Source organism: Urocampus carinirostris, chromosome 3, assembly GCF_059441175.1.
Source record: "Urocampus carinirostris isolate Australia breed hairy pipefish chromosome 3, RoL_Ucar_1.0, whole genome shotgun sequence".
Taxonomy (NCBI): domain Eukaryota; kingdom Metazoa; phylum Chordata; class Actinopteri; order Syngnathiformes; family Syngnathidae; genus Urocampus; species Urocampus carinirostris.
The window spans coordinates 33,418,324-33,439,298 of NC_142351.1; the positions used below are offsets into that span (position 1 = coordinate 33,418,324).

At 40.1% G+C, this 20,975-nt stretch overlaps 1 pseudogene across 1 annotated transcript; it reads left to right on the forward strand.

Annotated features, from left to right (window-relative positions):
- Positions 1 to 21: 21 nt before the first annotated feature.
- On the forward strand, positions 22 to 19,354 carry LOC148369507 (uncharacterized; annotated as a pseudogene). The gene is made up of 5 exons (XR_015849868.1): positions 22 to 149; positions 2,901 to 2,997; positions 15,344 to 15,634; positions 16,576 to 17,628; positions 17,832 to 19,354. The product of XR_015849868.1 is annotated as an uncharacterized LOC148369507 (transcript).
- The last annotated feature ends 1,621 nt before the right edge of the window (positions 19,355 to 20,975 follow it).

Sequence of the window (20,975 nt, forward strand, 5' to 3'; positions counted from 1 at the left end):
CACACAAACGGTGTGAGTTATGTCCAACAGTAGCTCTTGTGTGAAGGTTATACGGCCTTATTTTTGTTATTAAATTGGGAACAAGACTTAACCAGGGACCAAGTGCATCATTGATTACTTCGAGGGGCATTACAATAATAACAGTAACAGTAAGAAAGGAACCGATTATTTTTTTGGGCAATGTTGATGACTATGGAAGATTTGTCGAAAGTCGTGCGTCCAAAATATCACATCATGATGCAGTATGCAAGAATGCTTTCCACCGTGACTCTGAGCACTTTTGGGAAGTGGAGTCTTATTTGTATAGTTTATTTGTATAGTTTATTCATTTCTTTCATCATTTACACATCTTTGCAGGACTGTCTCAGCAAATTAGAATGCTGAGACAGTTCTTTATTTTCTTTAATGCAGTTTAAAAATAAAAATGTAATAAATTCTGGATTAATTACAAATCAGCTGATATATTTCAAGTCTTTTTTTTTTTTTTCAATATTGCTCACTAAGGCAAAACAAGTATCTCATCTCGAAATATTTGAATATAATCAAAAATTATACGAGCAGGCTGTAAACAAATATCGGAATCACAATTTCAATGTTTAGGACACAGTCAAGTAGATTTCAGAACAATTGGGGTTCACAAAAAACCCATTTGTATTTATATTATTATTTGTAAATATACAGTTAGTGAGTGAGTGTGTGAGTTAGTTGGTTTTTGACATTTATTTCCCCACTGGTCATCAAAACAAAGTGACAATAAATTGAAAATCAACAGCTTTAATAAATAATTGACAAAACAGAAGGAAAGAAGGGTAGACCGGGAAAATCTGGAACTTAGCTTAGTTCTGTCCCCTTGACAACCAAAACACTTTTTACATTACTCTTGTTATGTCATCAGATTTGTATATCAAGGCATTTTGAGTAACACAAATCAAATCTCATTACCACTCAAGAGAAATAATCATATAGGTAAAATCTAGATCAGCATAATCAGATTCAGCATAAAATGTAAATTTCATGTTCTTCTTGACATCTCCCCATCATTTCTGTTCGTTTTTATTTTAATTTGGTATTTGTTTAATTTCTTTGAGAAGAGCCAAAAGTCCATCTTGATCCATCGAACCAGTCTAGCTGGTCTCCCGGTCAATAGTTTCCATTTTGACGTTGAGACCTCGAACTTGACGTTGGTTTTGGTGTAGAGGTCAACTTTCAGCTTCTCCAAGGCGTTTTCGAGTGCGGTGGTCTGTTCGGTGAGGCTGTTGGCCAGGATGGCATCAGGGCGTTGCGCTGGTCTGATCTATGAACAGTAGGTCAGACATTTTCCTCAGCCGTGTCGACAAACTCCACATAAAACACCAGCAGAAATTCCTCCGATGAAAATGATGAGCAATAAATACCTCCTCAACTTTTTCAATGTCCAGTTGTGTCAGACACAGTGATCTCAATTATCCCAGGAATACAAATTCTATCGGCTATGGTTTGTGCCCTTTGGGCAAGGTCTTTCATTACCTGCAGCTCTCCTAGTAAACTACATCCTATACAATCCACTGGTTGCCCAAGTAAGAAATTCCATTTTGTCAGCAGTGACTTGCAGTGGGAGCAGTTGGATTCCAGGCAAACTTTGAAAGTCTGCAGGTCCATTTTCTGTGGTCTGTGCAATTCTCAGCACAGACGTAAGGACACTTTTCATACTTACTCCAGAATTGTATCTTCTTGACTCCTTTTATTTCTTTTTTTTTTCTGCTGCTGTTTTGTTTTTCATACAAACTTGTGTTTAAATCAAAACGGAAAACGTCCAAAGCAAGGATAGTAGACAACGTGGACTCGATAAAATCAGCTATAAAAGAAGGATTTAAAAGAATGGACTGCAAAAAAAAAGAAAAATGTTGAGAAAATGTAGAAAATGCTGAGAAAATATAGAAAATGCTGAATGAACTGATGAAAATAAAAACAGAGCTGGAGGGTGTGTAGAAAGAAATGACATATCAACAAAGACTTCATGGGACGCGGTGAAAATGGGAAAAGAAATTGAGAAAATCAAAGAGGTAATCAAGCCATAATGACAGATCATCAACAACTACACAAAGAAATGGAAGAGCAGATTAAATTTGTTCGACATAAGGCAGATGATTTTAAACAAGGTTGCTCGTCTCAATCAAGAAATGATTGTTATAATGATGTAGGATATGATCATTTGTTTGTATAATAGGTGAAGCAACCGATGTTATTTCGGGCATGGGTCTCATATAAGTCAAGTCAAATCAAGTCATATTTATTTGTACAGCCCTTTATCATACAAAGTCTCAAAGGGCTGTACAGAGCACAACCACAACAACATGATAACTAGTAAAATATAACATCAGCTGTATACAATACTTTTGTGGGAACAGGAATATTTAAAGCAAAACATGGAAAAAGAAACCATGTCGGCCATGTTTGTTTTTATAGGTGATTCCTGTTTGTTGCAACATGACTGAAAAGGGAGGGAAAAAAGAAATACAAAAAATGCCCACTGATGGGCACACTCTGCCAGGGCCCCTTTTTTGTCCTGAAGTTTTCTACCTAAAGCCAGCTCACTTAGCTATAGAGGAAGAATTTGAATGAATGGAACAACAGCGACCTCTTATGATGCCTTTTTATTAGGAAGAAATTCAGTTATATGTCTATAAGGTAACAGAAAACATGTTACCATTTTAATTCAAATGGAAAGTTTAAAAGTTTCTGATCTAGATGAAAACATATTTACCTATGTACAGTACATGGGCATAACTAGCCCATTTTGGGGGGAAGTAAGAATTGATGTAATTTATTATTTTAGGAGTTTTTCTCAGTGAATGAAGGTATATTGCGTGAGTCACAGATTCCAGAGTGAGGATTCACATGGCAACATCTGTTTTTTCCAGCTGCAAGGCGGCACTTATCAAGCACCTGGATACAGCCATGAATTGTATTTGATGTGATAATATAATCACAAGAACTGACGGTGCTCATTCTCATCAGGTATTTACACTCAAAATGTATCAATATTAATTACATTGACATCTTTGAAGACTAGATTATTTTATTTGTGTTGCCAGTACAGTGTAAATCTGAAGTATATGTTCATCCTTTTACTATGAAAGCTGAATGTTATCCTAATTGACTCTGGGCAAGAAGTAAGAGGGAAACACACCAACTGTCCATCTCCATGTATAATATATGCAATTCATTCAATTCATTCAAATGAAAAACGGAGACATATTATCGTCAGTTGTCTATATAGATCACTGGGCTCAAATCTTGAAACCTTTACAAACCTTGCTGAAAAAAAAAATTCAACAATCGGCAACAAAAAAAACTATTCATCGGTGGGGATTTCAACATAGATCTAATGAATCCAAACAAACATAAAAACATTGATGACTATATTAATATAATGTACAGTATGAGTTTGTACCCAACTATATTAAGGCCTAGTAGGATTACTTCACACATTGCAACACTCATTGACAATATATTTACAAATAATATTGAATTTACAAACGTTAGTGGATTACTGGTTTGTGATATTTCTGATCACCTACCAGTATTTACAGTGTATGATGAAAAGGTTACTCGACAAGAATCAACTATGGAATATGTTTACAAAAGAGTTAGAACTGAAGAGACTATTATATCACTCTATGAGGACTTAGTTAATCAAAACTGGAATGTTACCAGCTCAGTAGCCTAGATGGTAAGGCGCCCGCTTTGAGACTGGGAGGTCGCTGGTTCGCGCCTCGGCCGAGTCATACCTAAGACTTATAACATTGGTAAAAATGGCGGCGCCCTCTGTTGGCTGCGGCTGCAGGTGTATCGACATTTCGTTCTGTGTACATTGTTACAAAGAATGACAATACAAAGGAAATTAATTATTATATATGGTACAGATGATGTGGATCGTGCGTTTGACATATTTTTGGAAATATTCACCAACAAGTATAACAAAAACTGTCCAATGAGACAAACTAATATTAAGAATAAATCTGTAAAGCATCCATGGATAACTAAGGGATTATATAATGCTTGTAAGAAAAAAACACATTGTATAGAAAATTTATTAAACTAAGAACTGAGGAAGCTGAATCCCGATATAAAACGTATAGAAACAAATTGACAGGAATATTAAGAGCGAGCAAGAAATTATACTATACCAATTTATTACATAACTCTGAGTCCTGCCATGTGCAAAAGTTTGCCGATGACACTGCGATCGTGGGATGTATCAGAAATTGGCAGGAGGAGGAGTACAGGAAATTGATTCAGGACTTTGTCCAATGGAGCGACGCAAACCACCTGCACCTGAACACCATCAAGACCAGGGAGATGGTGGTGGACTTCAGGAGAACTAGAACTCACCCGGTTCCTGTAACCATCAAAGGAGAATGTGTAGAATTTGTCCAGACCTACAAATACCTGGGTGTGCAGCTCCTGAAAATATTCTACGAGACAGTTGGAAAACAAGTTCTGTTGTGGGCACAGAGCTGGACAGCCTGACAACAGTAGCTGAGAGACGGGCACTGGAAAAGCTGCGGTCAATCATGGACAATCCATCGCATCCACTACACAGCATTATCTCCAGACAGAAGAGCAGTTTCAGTGACAGACTGCTGTCACTGTCTTGTACTACGGACAGACTGAAGAGATCTTTTCTTGCTCATGCCATGAGGCTCTTTAACTCTACCCGGCAGAGTAAAAGCCCACATTAAACCACACCCACTACATTGCATATTACCAAATTTTATTGCAATATGTATTCTGTGTAGCACTATTTAGATATTCTATATAACACGCTACAGTGGGCATTTGCACCTCACATTGGGTATTGTATATTGTATTCTTTTTGCTTTATTATTGTATTGTTCTCAGCTCAGGGATGCTGCTGGAAATGTGAATTTCCCTGCGGGGATGAATAAAGTATCTATCTATCTATCTATCTATCTATCTATCTATCTATCTATCTATCTATCTATCTATCTATCTATCTATCTATCTATCTATCTATCTATCTATCTATCTATCTATCTATCTATCTATCTATCTATCTATCTATCTATCTATCTGTCTGTCTGTCTGTCTGTCTGTCTGTCTGTCTGTCTGTCTGTCTGTCTGTCTGTCTGTCTGTCTGTCTGTCTGTCTGTCTGTCTGTCTGTCTGTCTGTCTGTCTGTCTATCTATCTACATAATAACAAAAGTAATATTAAAGGTATTTGGGATAATTTAAATAGGATATTAAAAGGAAAGAATGTAAGTACTGCATATCCAAACTATTTTATTGATAAGAACAGTGAAACTTATAATTTAAATCAAGTTGTGGAGAATTTCAATAGTTATTTTGTAAATGTTGGACTAGAGCTCGCTGCAAATATCCCAGAGTGCAGCAGTAAGCAATTTCAGTCACTGATAAAAATGAACTCCAAGACCATGTTTTTATCTGGGGTTACGGAATCTGAAATCTTAGACGTGGTTAACAACTGTAAAAACAAAACGTCTATGGATTGTTTTGACATCGATATGGTACTAGTTAAGCAAATTATAAATAGCATTGTGAAACCATTGACCCACATATGTAATCTATCATTTCTAACAGGCAAATTTCCAAATCAAATGAAAATAGCAAAAGTTATACCAATATACAAAAATGGAACCAAGCACATTTTTACAAACTATAGACCGGCATCTCTGCTTCCTCGGTTCTAAAATATTAGAGAAACTTTACAATAATAGACTAGAACAATTTGTAGATAAACATAAATTGATTAATGAAAGTCAATATCGTTTTGGAGCAAACAGATCAGCAACAATGGCTATTATTGATGCAGTAGAAGAAATCACCCATAGCATAGAAAAGAAGAGATACGCAGTCGGGGTATTTATTGACTTAAAAAAAGCATTTCATACCATTAATCATAATATACAATTAAAAATCTGAAAAGATATGGCATCAGGGGAGTGGCTTTGCAATGGATTCAAAGTTATTTGACGGGGAGGAAGCAATATGTAAAAATGGGAGAGTTGTAATCTGAATACTTGGACATTTGTGGAGTACCACAGGGTTCTATCTTGGGCCCAAATTTATTTAATTTATTTATTAACGATATTTTTAATGTTTTAAAACTATTAAAAATAGTAATATTTGCAGACGACACTAATATTTTCTATTCAAATGATATATTATATTGATTTGGTAACCTGTATTAATCGTGAACTAATTAACCTAAAAGTATGGATGGATATAAATAAATTATCTTTAGATTTAAGTAAAAGTAATATTCTTTGGTAATCGCAAGCAAGTCAAGATTTAGAAGTAAAAATGGATGGTGCTGCAATAGACATTGTATCAGAAATTAAGTTTTTAGGGGTCATGATAGACAATAAATTAAGTTGGAAATCACACATCAGACACATACAAACTAAGGTATCTAAAAGCATTTCAATGATTGATAAAGCCAAATTTCTTTTAAATTATAATGCATTGTATTTATTATATTGTTCTCTAGTTCTGCCATATTTAACATATTGTGCAGAAGTCTGGGGCAATAATTACAAAAGTTCACTACAGCCCCTTTTTATTCTTCAAAAACGTGCAATAAGAACCATACACAGGGTAGGATATCGGGATCATACTAATATTTTATTCATGCAGTCCAAATTATTAAAATTGGATGATTTCATACAATTTTTCACTTCACAACTGTTGTTTATGGTCAACAAAAACATCCAAAAATTAGTCACTCGGAAAGAGGGAAATTATAACTTTAGTAGTAAATTCAAAATCCCAAAGGTGAGAACAACCAGGAAAAGTATGTGTGTGTCTGTGTGTGGAGTCAAACTTTGGAATAATTTACAACATGGGATCAAATAATGTCCAAATATTCAAGTGTTCAAATTTAAATACGAAAAACATTACTGGCGAAATACAGGGATGAAGAAAATGTGATATGAGTGAGATTGGAAATACTGCGTTTAAAACTATGGGTAACTTGTTGTTATTGTTGCTATTATTATATCATAACTGTTATTATAAATACTATGTTTATTTTTATTGTTGTTATTATCATTGGTGCCGCAATGACATTTTGAACTAGGCGCATTATGACGTTGAGGGATGGGTATTACGAAGATTAGTGTATAGAATATGTGATTATTGTAATTATTATAATTATTGATATCTGTCCTATGTAATAATTATATCCATGAGATTTTGTTATATTAGACACAAGAGGAAGGAGGATTTGTAAAATGTATTTAATAGGGAAGATAAAGGGGTAGGGAAAATAAGCATCTGCTACTGACTACCCCTTTTCGAACATGTTACGTGACATTATTTTCTTGTTGACTCATTGTTTTTGTCCTGTTTTTATTTTAATGTTCGAAATAAAGTTTTCATTCATTCATTCCCATTCTGATGACATTTAGAAAGTCAAACTATATATTCAGTAGCAATAAAAATACCTTATTCACTTTGAAGCAATACCACAACATTGGCAGCAAGGTTGGAATTACAATTGTTTTCATTGTAATTGATAACGAAATAGTGAACATTGTTTACCTATTAGACATGGCACTGCAGAATAAACATGTAATAAAACACTAATAAAATAATACAAAAATAGTATTAGTATAAATAGGCAAATACCTACAAGGTAATGGGTTTAAATTCAGCTACCAGCCTTCCTGTGTGGAGTTTGCATGTTCTCCCCTTGTTTGCGTGGGTTTCCACCGGGCACTCCCAAATTTCCTCCCACATTTCAAAAACATGCATTTCAGGTTAATTGGTGACTCCAATATTCCCTAGGTGTGTATGAGCGAGTGAGTTGTCACTCTCTGGGTGCCCTGCGACTGGCTGGCAACCAGTTCTGGGTGTCCCTTGCCCACTGCCCGTAGATGGCTGGGATGGGCTCCAGCATCCCCGTGAGGATAAGCGGCTCATGAAATGGATGGATGGATAATTGCATGACATAAAATTAAGAACTTTATATCAATTTTCCGAGACAGTTGTTTATATATAGGTTTTTCTCACAGTCTCTCTTTAGGTCGGTGAAGATACTGGGAAAAACCTGTCTTCGAGACCTGTAGCGTCTGCCAGATGGCAGCGTTCAAAGAGGTGGTGGTCGCGGTGAGAGGAGTCCTTGATTAAGTTGTTTACTCTGCCGCGGTATCACGGGCTTGCAAAGGTGGAGTGAAAAGTAGCACATCTGCCTCAAAGTTGGAACACTCTTGGTTATGCTCTTGGTTGCTACTTTTTTGCAGATCAATTCTGGAACTGCAACTCATGTCCACATTCCAAAACATTGCATGGCAGGTTAATGAAAGACTCCAAACTGGCTATAGGTGTCAATATGAAAGGGTGTTTGTCTGTTCCCTTGATGAGTGAGTGAATGATAGTTCGGGCTGCACCAGGCACACCTGTGACCAGCGGTATAGTCCAGCGCTAAATCTTTCAGTGACATTTATACGCACAAGCGCTATTTCCCTTTGCTCTATTTGCTGCTTTCTTTTCAAAGCATATCTCATTCCATCACAGCCCTGACAATTACATTTTATTTCCACTTTAGTTAAATATGAAGCAAGCTTGCAATTCAGCCTAGGTTCTGTGATTATGAACTGAGTCAGCACAACCTTGTAATGACAGGACATAAAGTGGTTCAATGACACGGGGGTGTCCAATTAGCTAATGCAACTGGAACGCTTAAGGAGCCAAAACCACAGATGTAAAGGAGATATGCATGATGATGGTGCACTTTTTTTCTCCTTCCCTACTTTAGTTTATCCCTGGCAGAAAAACAGATATCAGTGGGCTGACCTAAAGTGCAGTCTTAAAGACGGAAATGAAGTCCTTGGGTGGAAGTATCTTTCTTCGTTTGGTGAGAAATCAAGCACTGTACTGTTCATCTACAGAATTGATTCTCAACATTTTCCCTTGATAAATGATTTGTTCCCCAAGAACCCAAACACTATTGTTAGAGATATTTTAAAAGTAAATGATTACAAAAAAATTGTTAATCTAAGTCTTTTTTAAATTTTTATTTCTATTTTTATTTTTGTACAAAAAAAATATATTAATCTAAGGTCCTCCATGACCTGCTACCTTACCATGGTGAAGGAATTTGTGTGTCCCAATGATCCTGGGAGCTATGTTGTCGGGGGCTTTAAGCCCCTGGTAGGGTCACCCATGGCAAACAGGTTCTAGGTGAGTGGCCAGACAAAACGCAGATCAGAAGCCCCCTTATGACGATAAAAAACGTTGGTCTACAACCCCCCTCGCCCGGACGTGGGTTACCGAGGCCCCCTTCTGGAGCCAGGCCTGGAGGTGAGGTCCGCTGGCGAGCGCCTGGTGGCCGGACCTTTGCTCACGGGGCCCGGCCGGGCACAGCCCGAAGGAACGATGTGGGACCTTCTTTCCATGGGCTCACCACCTGTAGGAGGGGCCAAAGGGGTCGGGTGTGTAGAGAGCTGGGTAGCGGCCAAGGGAGGGGTTCTTGGCGCGACAATCCCTGGCTACAGAAACTGGCTTTTGGGACATGGGATGTTACCTCTCTGGCAGGGAAGGAGCCCGAGTTGTTGTGTGAGGTTAAGAAGTTCCGACTAGATATAGTCGGACTCACCTCCACGCACGGCTTGGGCTCCGGTACCAGTCCTCTCGAGAGGGGTTGGACTCTCTTCCACTCTGGAGTTGCCCGTGGTGAGAGGCGCAGAGCCCGGTAGACGAGAGGGTAGCCGCCCTCCACCTTCGGGTCGGGGGACGGGTACTGACTGTTGTTTTTGCTTATGCACCAAAAAGCAGTTCAGAGTACCCACCCTTCTTGGAATCCTTGGAGGATGTGCTTGAGAGAGCGCCCCCTGGGGACTCCCTCGTACTACTGGGAGACTTCAGTGCTCACGTGGGCAATGACAGTGAGACATGGAGGGGCGTGATTGGGAAGATCGGCCCCCCTGACCTGAACCCGAGTGGTGTTTCGTTATTGGACTTCCATGCCCATCGTGGTTTGTTCATAACGAACACCAGGTTCAGACATAAGGGTGTCCATATGTGCACTTGGCACCAGGACACCCTAGGCCGTAGTTCGATGATCGACTCTGTCGTCGTTTCGTCGGTGATGCGGCTGCATGTTCTGGGCACTCGGGCGAAGAGAGGGGAGGAGCTATCAACTGATCACCACCTGGTGGTGAGTTGGCTCTGATGGTGGTGGAAGATGCCGGTCCAACCCCGCAGACCCAAGCGTGTTGTGAGGGTCTGTTGGGAACGGCTAGCAGAATCTCCTGTCAGAAGAAGTTTCAATTCACACGTCCAGCAGAACTTTGCCCATGTCCCGAGGGAGGCGGGGGACATTGAGTCCGAGTGGACCATGTTCCGCGCCTCCATTGTCGAGGCGGCTGATCGGAGCTGTGGCCGTAAGGTAGTCGGTGCCTGCCGCGGCGGCAACGCTCAGACCCGTTGGTGGTCCCCGGCGGTGAGGGATGCCGTCACGCTGAAGAAAGAGTCTTATCAGGCCTTCCTGGCCTGTGGGACTCTGGAAGAAGCTGGCATGTATCGGCTGGCCAAGCGGAATGTGGCTTCGATGGTTGCTGAGGCAATAACTCAGGCATGGGAGGAGTTTGGCGAGGCCATGGAAGCTGACTTCCGAACAGCTTCGAGGAAATTCTGGTCCACTATTCGGCGTCTTAGGGGGGGAAGCGGTGTGCCATTGACACTGTGTATGGTGGCGATGGGGCGCCGCTGACCTCGACCCGGGACGTTGTGAATCGGTGAGTGGAGTACTTCGAAGACCTCCTCAATCCCACCGACACGTCTTCCTCTTGGGAAACAGTGCCGGAGGACTCTGAGCTGGGCTCTTGTATCTCTGGGGTTGAAGTCACAGACGTGGTCAAAAAGCTCCTCGGTGGCAGGGCCCCGGGGGTTGATGAGATCCGCCCGAAGTTCACGAAGACTCTGGATGTTGTGGGCGTGTCATAGTTGACACGCCTCTGCAACATCGCGTGTACATCGGGGACAGTGCCTCTGGACTGGCAGACTGGGGTGGTGGTTCCCCTCGCTAAGAAGGGGACCGGAGAGTGTGTTCCAACTACAGGGGAATCACACTTCTCAGCCTCCCTGGTAAGGGGTACTGGAGAGGAGGGTCCGCCGGGAGGTCGAATCTCTGATTTAGGAGGAACAGTGTGGTTTTCGTGGAACACTGGACCAGCTCTACACACTCTGCAGGGTCCTTGAGGGTGCATGGGAGTTTGCCTCGGTCTACATGTTTTTTGTGGACTTGGAGAAGGCATTTGACCGTGTTCCGCAGGAGGCCCTGTGGGGGGTGCTTCGGGAGTATGGGGTACTCACCTTTAATACTTTTTTTCCTGTTTTATGATTGAAGATTTATTTAAATGATCTAAAACAGGCCAAATTATAGACCCTCTTCCATATTGTATACATTTGCTGATTGTCATCATTATTTCCTGCACTATTTATTCGAGAACAAATTGAATTTCCCCAGAAGAATACCGAGGTCTAGTAAAACACAAGAATAATTGATTTTGCTATGAATACCAAACAGTATCAAATTGAATGTTTACCTTTGGGATGAAACATAAAGGAGTGATTAAGTTGAAATTTAAAAATGCCTTTTTTGATTCACAATTATTTAATGAAAAATACTTTTAATTTAATGAAATAGTGACACCATTTAATATTGTATCTTAAATAATTCCAATAAATAATTGTAAACTGTCCAGTTACAAACTGAACTGTTTAAAACCAGACAATTAGAACAACATTGGCGAAAATGTGGTTGCACATTTTTGCCAATGTTGTTCTATTTGCAGTAGATCCATTTTTTTTTTGTTTTTTTGTTTTTTTGTGTAGACTCATTTTCTAATGGACTTTCAAAACCGATGGCCAAAGATGAAGCGGGGAATTCATTACAGAAGAAGGCCAGCATAAATTGTATTTGAGTCCTCTTACAGAGATTGATGAATGAGAAAAATGTAGCGGTTCTGCTTCCATGGTCAAGGGTAATGTTATTAACCGCGGAGCTGTGCCCTAAAAGTGGCCAGCAAAACGGGTTCATGTTTGCACTGTGTCAGACACGATGGCCACGGGACTTAAAAACAACAGTTATTAAGAAGAAACACTTAATTCAAATACAGAGTCTAAGTTATTTGTGGCCATAATGCACCAGCATTGTAGTTTAGTTGTATTTCCTTTTTCTGTATGATGGGGCCAAAACACATTTCAGGCATCCAGTGTTCTTTGCATTCCCATTCTCAGAACACACTAATTTGCCTACATTTAAAACATCGACTAGACCTCTATCCATCTCCTTTGTTGAAACCCCTGTCCACATGCCCCTAAACTTCAGCACCCAACGGCACACATATGGAATACAAGAAAGGGCAAGTCGGGAAGCAGTAATTGGACACAAATTGAAAAATAAAGGTATTTTGCATTCCAGTTAAATCCACAGTAATAAAACCAGGTGTGAATCCTGCTCTCGTGCTTGGACTTGACATCCCAAAGCAGACAGACACCTGGTAAATTGCCAGATAGCTAAAAAAACAGCAATTGCTGCCTGTCTTCAAAACAAAACAAAGTTGTGCTGCAAACAGACAAACACAGTCACTGTTGCTTTCTCCAACTTAACTTCAGCAATTATTACAAAAGTCTTGGGAACATTTTGACATTAAATATCTCAGAAACCTTTGAGGACATAAAAACACATCTGGTATTTCAGCAAGCTTGTAATCTCATACATTTCTTAATATTATCAAAAAGTTTTAAATATGCCACATGACAGACATTAAGCTGATGGTCAAATTCATGCCAAAAGCATCCTTGCATTGCATTGTCAATGGTTGCAACCGCTCTGTTGTTTGTACCTTCAGCTCATCCACGTATCTTGGAATAGGGGGCACATAGGCCAGTCATTTCAAACAGTTGTTGTAGGACACTGAAGTTCCTTACTGGTTCTCCTGATCATTAAAAGCAGCTTGAGATTGTTTGATAATCAGAAATTAGGGGTGTCCCATAATTTTAGCTAGGTATAAGCACCCTTCCGTTATAAATTTACCATGCCATCTTACTATCTTACTTCCTGGTGGCTCCTTTCCAACGGTCCATGATTGAGTTTTTGAAATACAAGCACACTAAATGCCTATTCTGGTTAAGTGAATGCCATTAATTGGTCTGAAATAAATTTTAAAAATCAATAGGCTTCCAAAAAACGTCATTATTATGCAATTATTTTACTTTTAGCAATGCCGTTCTGGAATACGCAACACATTAGGAAGTAGTAATTGGGGGACAGGTGGGGGGAGGTGGGGAGAAGTGGAGAGTGATTTCAAGTTCCTCCCCGCATTTATTTTAGTGTAGCATTGAAATGGTGAAAGTAAGAAAAGGCCTGTTTAAAAAAATGATGCAAAAAGAAGAGTTTATTTAAGCACGCATGAGAAATGCACATGTTTGCAGCCGTCACAAAAGGAATTTGACAGAGGCTGCAATGATCACTTAAGAAGAAGATAGATTCAGCGAGTTGAAAATATACACATTCTAGACAGCACCTTTAATTTTTAAATTAATAATGTTTTGTTCTTTTAAGGAATGAAGTCTTTTTCTTAACCACTAAATAGTACTCAAAATCCCTTTGAAGCTAGGATTAACCCTATGTTAGCAGTCTCAACGGTTGATATCCAAGACTTATCAGATTTCCATGTACAGTACATTTGCAAGACGTATAAAATAACCCTAGTAATTATTTGATTCCGTATTTTTTCACATCTTATCAAAGCAGCAACCACTTGAATTTGTGCCACATGAAATAATTATAACTGCAGCCGTGGCCATGTCCAAAACATTTATCTGTCCGTGACAGTCTCATTTGGAAAACTAGTAAAAAACATACCAAAAGAAATGCATGTATTTTTTTGTTGTTTAAAATAAAATCACCACAATATAGTTTACAGTATTTGTGATTTCTGTCGTGATCAACTTACACTACATATGTTATGTGTAGAATTGATCATTTTCTTTGTTCTTTAAAAGTTCCCTCTGATAAAGTAATCACTGAGACTTGCCCGTGTTCTATATTTTGATCTTTCTTTTTTTTTTCCAAACATATAAATTACTCAAAGATCTAAACATCAAATGTTCCAATTAGAGTAACAATTCTTTAAACACTAGATTTCGAGCATATTGGTTGGACTAATTTTAAAACAATGATGTCACAGTTTGCCCGCCAAGTTTTGTAAATAATTTTCCACTTGTCAGAAATGTGTTGTGCAAACATCCGCGGGGATTTCTCAGTTACATATTGCGAAGCCAATCCAAAAACTAAGAAAGCTGAGGGGAGAGAATAATCCCGACTTCAGCAGGTGTGCTCATTTATTCACGTTTAACATTGGTTGCAAAATCAATCACCTCATGATTAATGTACGTACTGAATCTTTTGGCGTGGCTCTGCACACTATTTGCCTGACATCAATTGATGTGGTGAGCAACTGGCGTGTAGTAGTCCAGCTGCTTCTCATCACTAGCATTGCCATTAGATCTGAATACAATTTTACTAGTTGAGTTACAACACTCGGTGTTCTGTATACACAATGCTAAGACGCATGTCAGTATTCAAATGGTATTTATGGGTTTTCGGATCCAGGCTGTTCCAAAAGTCTGGCACATTTGAAGTCCCCCTATCTCCTTAACTATGAATGGTCACATAAAAGTTGTGCCATTTTAAAGCTAATAAAATAAGTTTTTTGTCACGTTAATCTTTAACAGTGTTCACTCAAACAGAAAAGGCATTTTGTCTGCTGGAATTTGCAAAAAAGGAATCATGGACTGTTGTTCAACATGCATTTAGCAAAAAATTTGGAAAGGATCCACCAGAAAGAAGTCAATAGTGAGATAGCATGGTACATTCATAACGGATGGGTGCTTTTACCAACTAAAAGAACGGGACGACCTTCAACCTCAAAAGATGTGAATGAACAAGTTTGAACTGCTTACCAGCAGACCCTTCATTAATCGACCAGAAGAGCCAATAGGTAACTTCAGTGTCCTACAACAAGTTGGTCCTACAGTTAAAAGACACTGAGAAACCAGCTCGGCGTGACTTTGGCATTGCGATGTAACAGAAGATGTAAGATAACGAATTTGATGATCGGTTTGTTTTTAGCAATGTGGCAACTTTCTACGTAAATGAAAAAGTTAACAAGCATAACACTCGCATATGGGGTACTGAGACCCCACATGAACTTCTTGGGAGATTCCCCAAAAATACCTGGACATACTGGAAAACTGATTAATGTATAAATGGAGTGTGAAAGAGTCTGGTGACCTTATTTTCCAACAGGATGGAGCACCACCCCACTGGATCCTCGGGCATCAGACAGTTTATGAATACAACACTGCCAGAGAGATGGATTGGACCGTCCGTGCAGAATAATCACGATCTCATGTCCTGGTCACCCAGAACCCCAACCATGTGATTTTTTGGGTGGGGATTTTGAAATGATTGTTTTATGTGCCCACTATTCCAAGAGACGTGGATGAACTGAGTGGACGAATAACAGAAGCTGTTTTAACCAGTGACAATACAATGCTGGGACATGTTTGGCAAGAATTTGACCATTGGTTTGTATTGGTATGTTGTGTGTAATCTTCCCTCCCTAAGACATTGAAAAAGAGAGAGACAAGTGTGATTTACTCTAATGGTCGTCTGTACTGATAGACAACGTAGCTACGTCAAACTTGCTGTGCAAGTTTAAATCTTTTTTGGAGAAGCGGCTTTTTCGGCTCGGCTTGGATCACTAAAAAAGACTGGTGGGTCTTTCGGAACCCAAACGACTCTTTTGATTGTTTTGTTGCTCTAATTCATATATGACCAATTGTTATGTTACATTGTGAACAAAATAACTTAAGATTGGAAAAAAAGCACACAACAATAATAGACGAGACAAAAATGGAAAAAGAAACAAAAGTTAAAAAAAATTAAAAGGAGAGAGAAAAAAAATGGAAGACTAAAGAGAAAAGAAAGAGAATAATAATTAAAAAGCAAGGAAAAAAGAACAAAAGAAGAAAAGCAAGAAAAAAAGAAGTAAAAAGCTGGGAAAAAGGAAAAAATGTAAAGAAAAAGGGGTAAAAAAGAAAAAAGAAAAAAAAGTAGGACACAGTTTTTGGGGTTTCTTTAATTGCCCTTGTGTTACATTCAAATTATTTGCAAATCCTTTTGGATTGGACCGTGCAGAATAATCACGATCAAATTTTATTCAGATCTAAATCATTTGCAAATCATTTGAATGTAACAGTTAATTTTCTAGCCAACATTGTACTCCCACCAAGAAAGTGTGATAAAATACAGTTTCAGAACGTGTTCTGCAACCAACTAAATAAGTTTACAGAATCTTAGCATTATGTAAAAAAGATTCATTTATTTTTAAACGAAAATCTCATAGAGAAGCTGTAAAAACAACTGACGTGTGGGTCGTGCAACCTTTCCAATACTACATTAGCCAATTCAATAAATTTGTAAAACTAACCAGTTTTGCCAGAGAGCCAGTTGAATGTAACCTGATGTGATTTCAGGATTTGGACATCTTTGATAATGATTGACTTTTACCTGCGGAAGAAGCTGACAACTCTACTCAGAGCAGAGGGGCAGAGGAGACGAGGAACGGAAAGGGCAAGAAAGCGGGCCTCCTTTATTGCCAATCCCTTCCGTTTTGCTAAGCGGTTGCTTGGGGACAAGCGAAGTGGCCGACTCAAGTGCTCAAGAGAGGAGTTGAACCGCTTCCTCAAGAACACATTGACCGACCCAATGAGGGAAGAAGAGCTAAGTCCCAACAAAGCTCTCATCACCCCAGCCCCACCTACAGAGGACTTCAAGGTGTCGAAACCAAGCCTGAAGGAGGTTGAATATGTCATCAAGGCAGCCAGGTCAGCATCTGCACCAGGCCCCATTTGTGTACCCTACCTTGTCTACAAGCGTTGCCCACTGCTTCTCCGGCACCTGTGGAAGACTCTGAAAGTGATCTGGCGTAGAGGGAGAGTGGCCAACCAGTGGAGGTGTGCTGAGGGAGTTTGGATTCCCAAGAAAGAGGACTCGAAAAATATCAACCAGTTTTGGACAATCTCACTATTGAGTGTGGAAGAGAAGGTGTTCTTTAGCATCGTCTCCCGTAGACTGACAGAGTTCCTCCTCAAGAACGACTACATCGACACTTCTGTCCAGAAGGGTGGGATTCCTGGAGCTCCTGGCTGCCTGGAGCACACTGGGGTAGTCACACAGTTTATCAGAGAAGCCCACGAGAACAAAGGAGACCTTGCTGTGTTGTGGTTGGACCTGACTAACGCCTACGGGTCCATTCCACACAAAATAGATGAGCTTGCATTACAATTCCACCACGTTCCTAATAAGATCAAGCACCTGATCCTGGATTATTATGACTACTTCAGGCTTAGGTTCACTTACGGGTCAGTAACATCAGACTGGCATCACCTTGGGAAAGGCATAATAACGGGTTGTACCATATCCGTTACATACATGGTAGTCAAAGTTGCATAAGTGGAATGCAGAAGGCCAATATCCAGATCAGGTGTTTGCCAGCCTCCCATAAGAGCATATATGGATGACCTTAGATGGTAGTGTGCCCGCTTTGAGACTGGGAGGTCGCGCCTCGGCCGAGTCATACTTAATTGGTAAAATGGCGGCGCCCTCTGTTGGCTGCGGCTGCATCGGCTCGCTACAACGGGTCAGGTGTATCGACATTTCGTTCTGTGTACATTGTTACAAAGAATGACAATACAAAGGAAATTATTATTATTATTATTATTATTATTACCATCACCACAACATCTGTCCCTGGGAGTAGATGGGTCCTGCAGGGTTTGGAGAGATTGGGCGAGGATGAGCTTCAAGCCCTCAAAGTCAAGATCCATGGTTCTGAGGAGTGGGAAGGCGGTGCATAAGTTCAGATTTTCGATCTCTGGAATTGAGATCCCAACCATTTTGCAACAACCAGTTAAGAGCCTGGGGAAACTCTTTGACTCAACTCTGAAAGACTCTGCTGCGATTCAAGAGTCTGTTAATCAACTACAATGTGGCTCACCAAGGTGGACAAGTCCGGCCTGCCTGGTAGATTTAAAGCCTGGATCTACCAGCACTCTATTCTTCCCAGAGTCTTGTGGCCTCTCTTGGTCTATGCAACTCCGGTATCAACTGTGGAGATCCTCGAAAGGAAGAACACTGGCTTTCTCCGGAAGTGGCTGGGACTTCCCCGCAGCCTTACCAGCGTTGCTTTGTACGGGACAAGCAATAACGTCCAGCTACCCTTCAGTGGGCTCACTGAGGAGTTCAAGGTGGCACGTACAAGAGAGGCTTTTCAGTATAGGGAATCCAAAAACAGCAAGGTGTCATCAGCTGGGGTTGAAGTGAGAACCGTAAGGAAGTGGAGAGCTCAGAAGGAAGTGGAGGTGGCAGAGTCACAACTGAGGCAGAAGACACTGGTTGGGGTCCTGGCATTGGGGAGAACAGGTCTGGGCTCCTTTCCAAAGACCAACGTGAGTCGAGCCCAAGGGAAGGAGGGACACCATCTTGTGCAGGCAGTTTACGATGTCCTACCAAGCCCGGTGAACCTTCATGTGTGGGGAAAGAGCGAGACACCCTCCTGCCCCCTTTGCTCTGGAAGAGGCTCCTTGGAACGCCTCCTCAGCAGCTGCCCATAGGCCCTGGCTGATGGTCGCTATCGCTGGCGCCATGACCAGGTTCTGAAAGTAGTTGCCCTAGCAATCAACAGGGGAAAACACCATCAAGCCCCAAGCAAGACGGTCAATTCCATCAAGGCAGGAGAGAAACCCAGGGCTTGTGCACAGACAACATCAGGACTCCTCCACATTGCCTCTGATTGGCAGTTGCAGGTCGACCTTGGGAAACAACTAAGGTTCCCCCAGCACATATTACCAACATTGCTCCGACCAGACATGATAATCACCTCTGAGACTTCAAAACACCTGATCATGCTGGAACTCACAGTCCCGTGGGAAGAGCGCATTGAGGAAGCCAAAGAAAGGAAACGCGCAAAGTACCAGGAGCTGGTGGAGGAGTGCAGGGGCAGGGGCTGGAAAGTTTTCTTTGAGCCAATAGAGGTCGGCTGCAGGGGTTTTGCCGGGCGATCCTACTGCAAAGTCCTCGGACGGTTGGGTGTGACAGGGACAGCCAAGAAGAAAGCCATTAAATCCGCTAGTGAAGCTGCAGAAAAAGCCACCAGGTGGTTTTGGCTCAGAAGGGCAGATCTGTGGACTGCTACTGGGACGCAAGAGAAGGCCTGATCAACCTTGGCTGGGTCACCTGGGCGAGATTGTCTGATGTTGCGAGACCCGAAACATTCGATAAACCCAGGATACATTACTTATGATGCGTCCCAGTTGCATCCTAAGTTTGTGATTGCTAAGACTTATGGAAGCTTAGAGGATACATTGGTCATTTTTTGAACATTTCATGTAGGCTGTCTGGATATACCAAATGTGTTTCATAACCTTACTAGTTTCCAAGACATTCAATATCAAAATGTGCTCAAAACCTTTGGAGCACCCTGTTTAATAATTGTGTGACTGTGTTGTTGTGCGGGTGTGTGTGTGCGTGTGTCTATTCGACAGGATATTGTTTGGGGATTTAATGTTTTGCTTTGTCTCGCGCACCGGGTGATTTTATACAGCACTTTCGAATGCATTTTTTGTATGGAAAGTTCTATTCGAAAATCAGTGGATTATTTTTTTGGTGAACTGGTGGTGAAATGGTAAAAACTCTATTCTAATAATTTAACGAAGTTGTTAAAATTGAAATTACTCAATATCAGAAAATCTAAAATGTTGCGGTTATAGTTTGGGGGTGAGTTATGGAAAAATACCAATTCATCAAATGTTAGTTAAGATAACTCATTAGAAGTCAGAAAAAAATTGATATACTGTTTGAATGTGAGCTATATAAAATGATCACGATATCTTAACATGATATGGACATAGTTCAAATACAACATAATCCATTAAAGACACATTCATACATGCCAACCTTATGGCATGAAAAAGATGTTATCGCATACTCTGTTTTTACACCTGAAACAAAATATGGTTCCAGAATATTAAAAAAACAACACCTGCTTGTTTAAAATCATAAGTGGCAAACTTTTACCAAAACAGAAATCAAATTTGATTGTTGGAGTGGTTTATATATAAAATTTTACACACCCCCTTTTTCGTTTTTTATTTGTTAAAAAAGTTTAAAATATCCAATAAAGTGTGTTTCACTTCATGATTGTGTCCCACTTCTTGTTAATGCTTAGCAAGAAATTAGTTTTTTCTTGTTGTTTGAAGTGTGAAATCTGGCAAAATTTCAAGGGCGCCAGATAGTTTTGCAAGCCGCTGTATATATATATATATATATATATATATATATATATATATATATATAAATTGCCCTGTGATTGGCTGGCAACCAGTCCAGGGTGTCCCCTGCCCACTGCCCGATGATTGCTGGGATGGGCTCCAGCATCCCCGCGACCCTACTGAGGATAAGCGGTGCAGCTGATGAGATGAGATGAAATAAATATATACAGTATATATATATATACATATGTATATATATGTGTATAAATGGCAGATTAAAAAAAGTAGGTAGGCTTTTTCGAGGGAAGAAAAGTGGTAGTCTTAACGCATAAAATCGTGGTGTTGGTATGTGGTTTTTACATGCAAAAATACAGAGATCCATGCAAAGCATGAAATTATTTCTTTTTTTATGTTTGAATGAGCATTTACGACTCTGAAGTGAGAGCCAGGCTGGATTGAGGGACAAAATTGCATTACTAGGTCAGATATAGGCCTTACATGTTGCAGGTGTTTCTTTTTTGATACTTTAATTACCGTATATCTCTGATTATGCTTTGTCATCCTTCATAGCTTGATGATTAACAATAGGTAATTTAGAGTGTCAA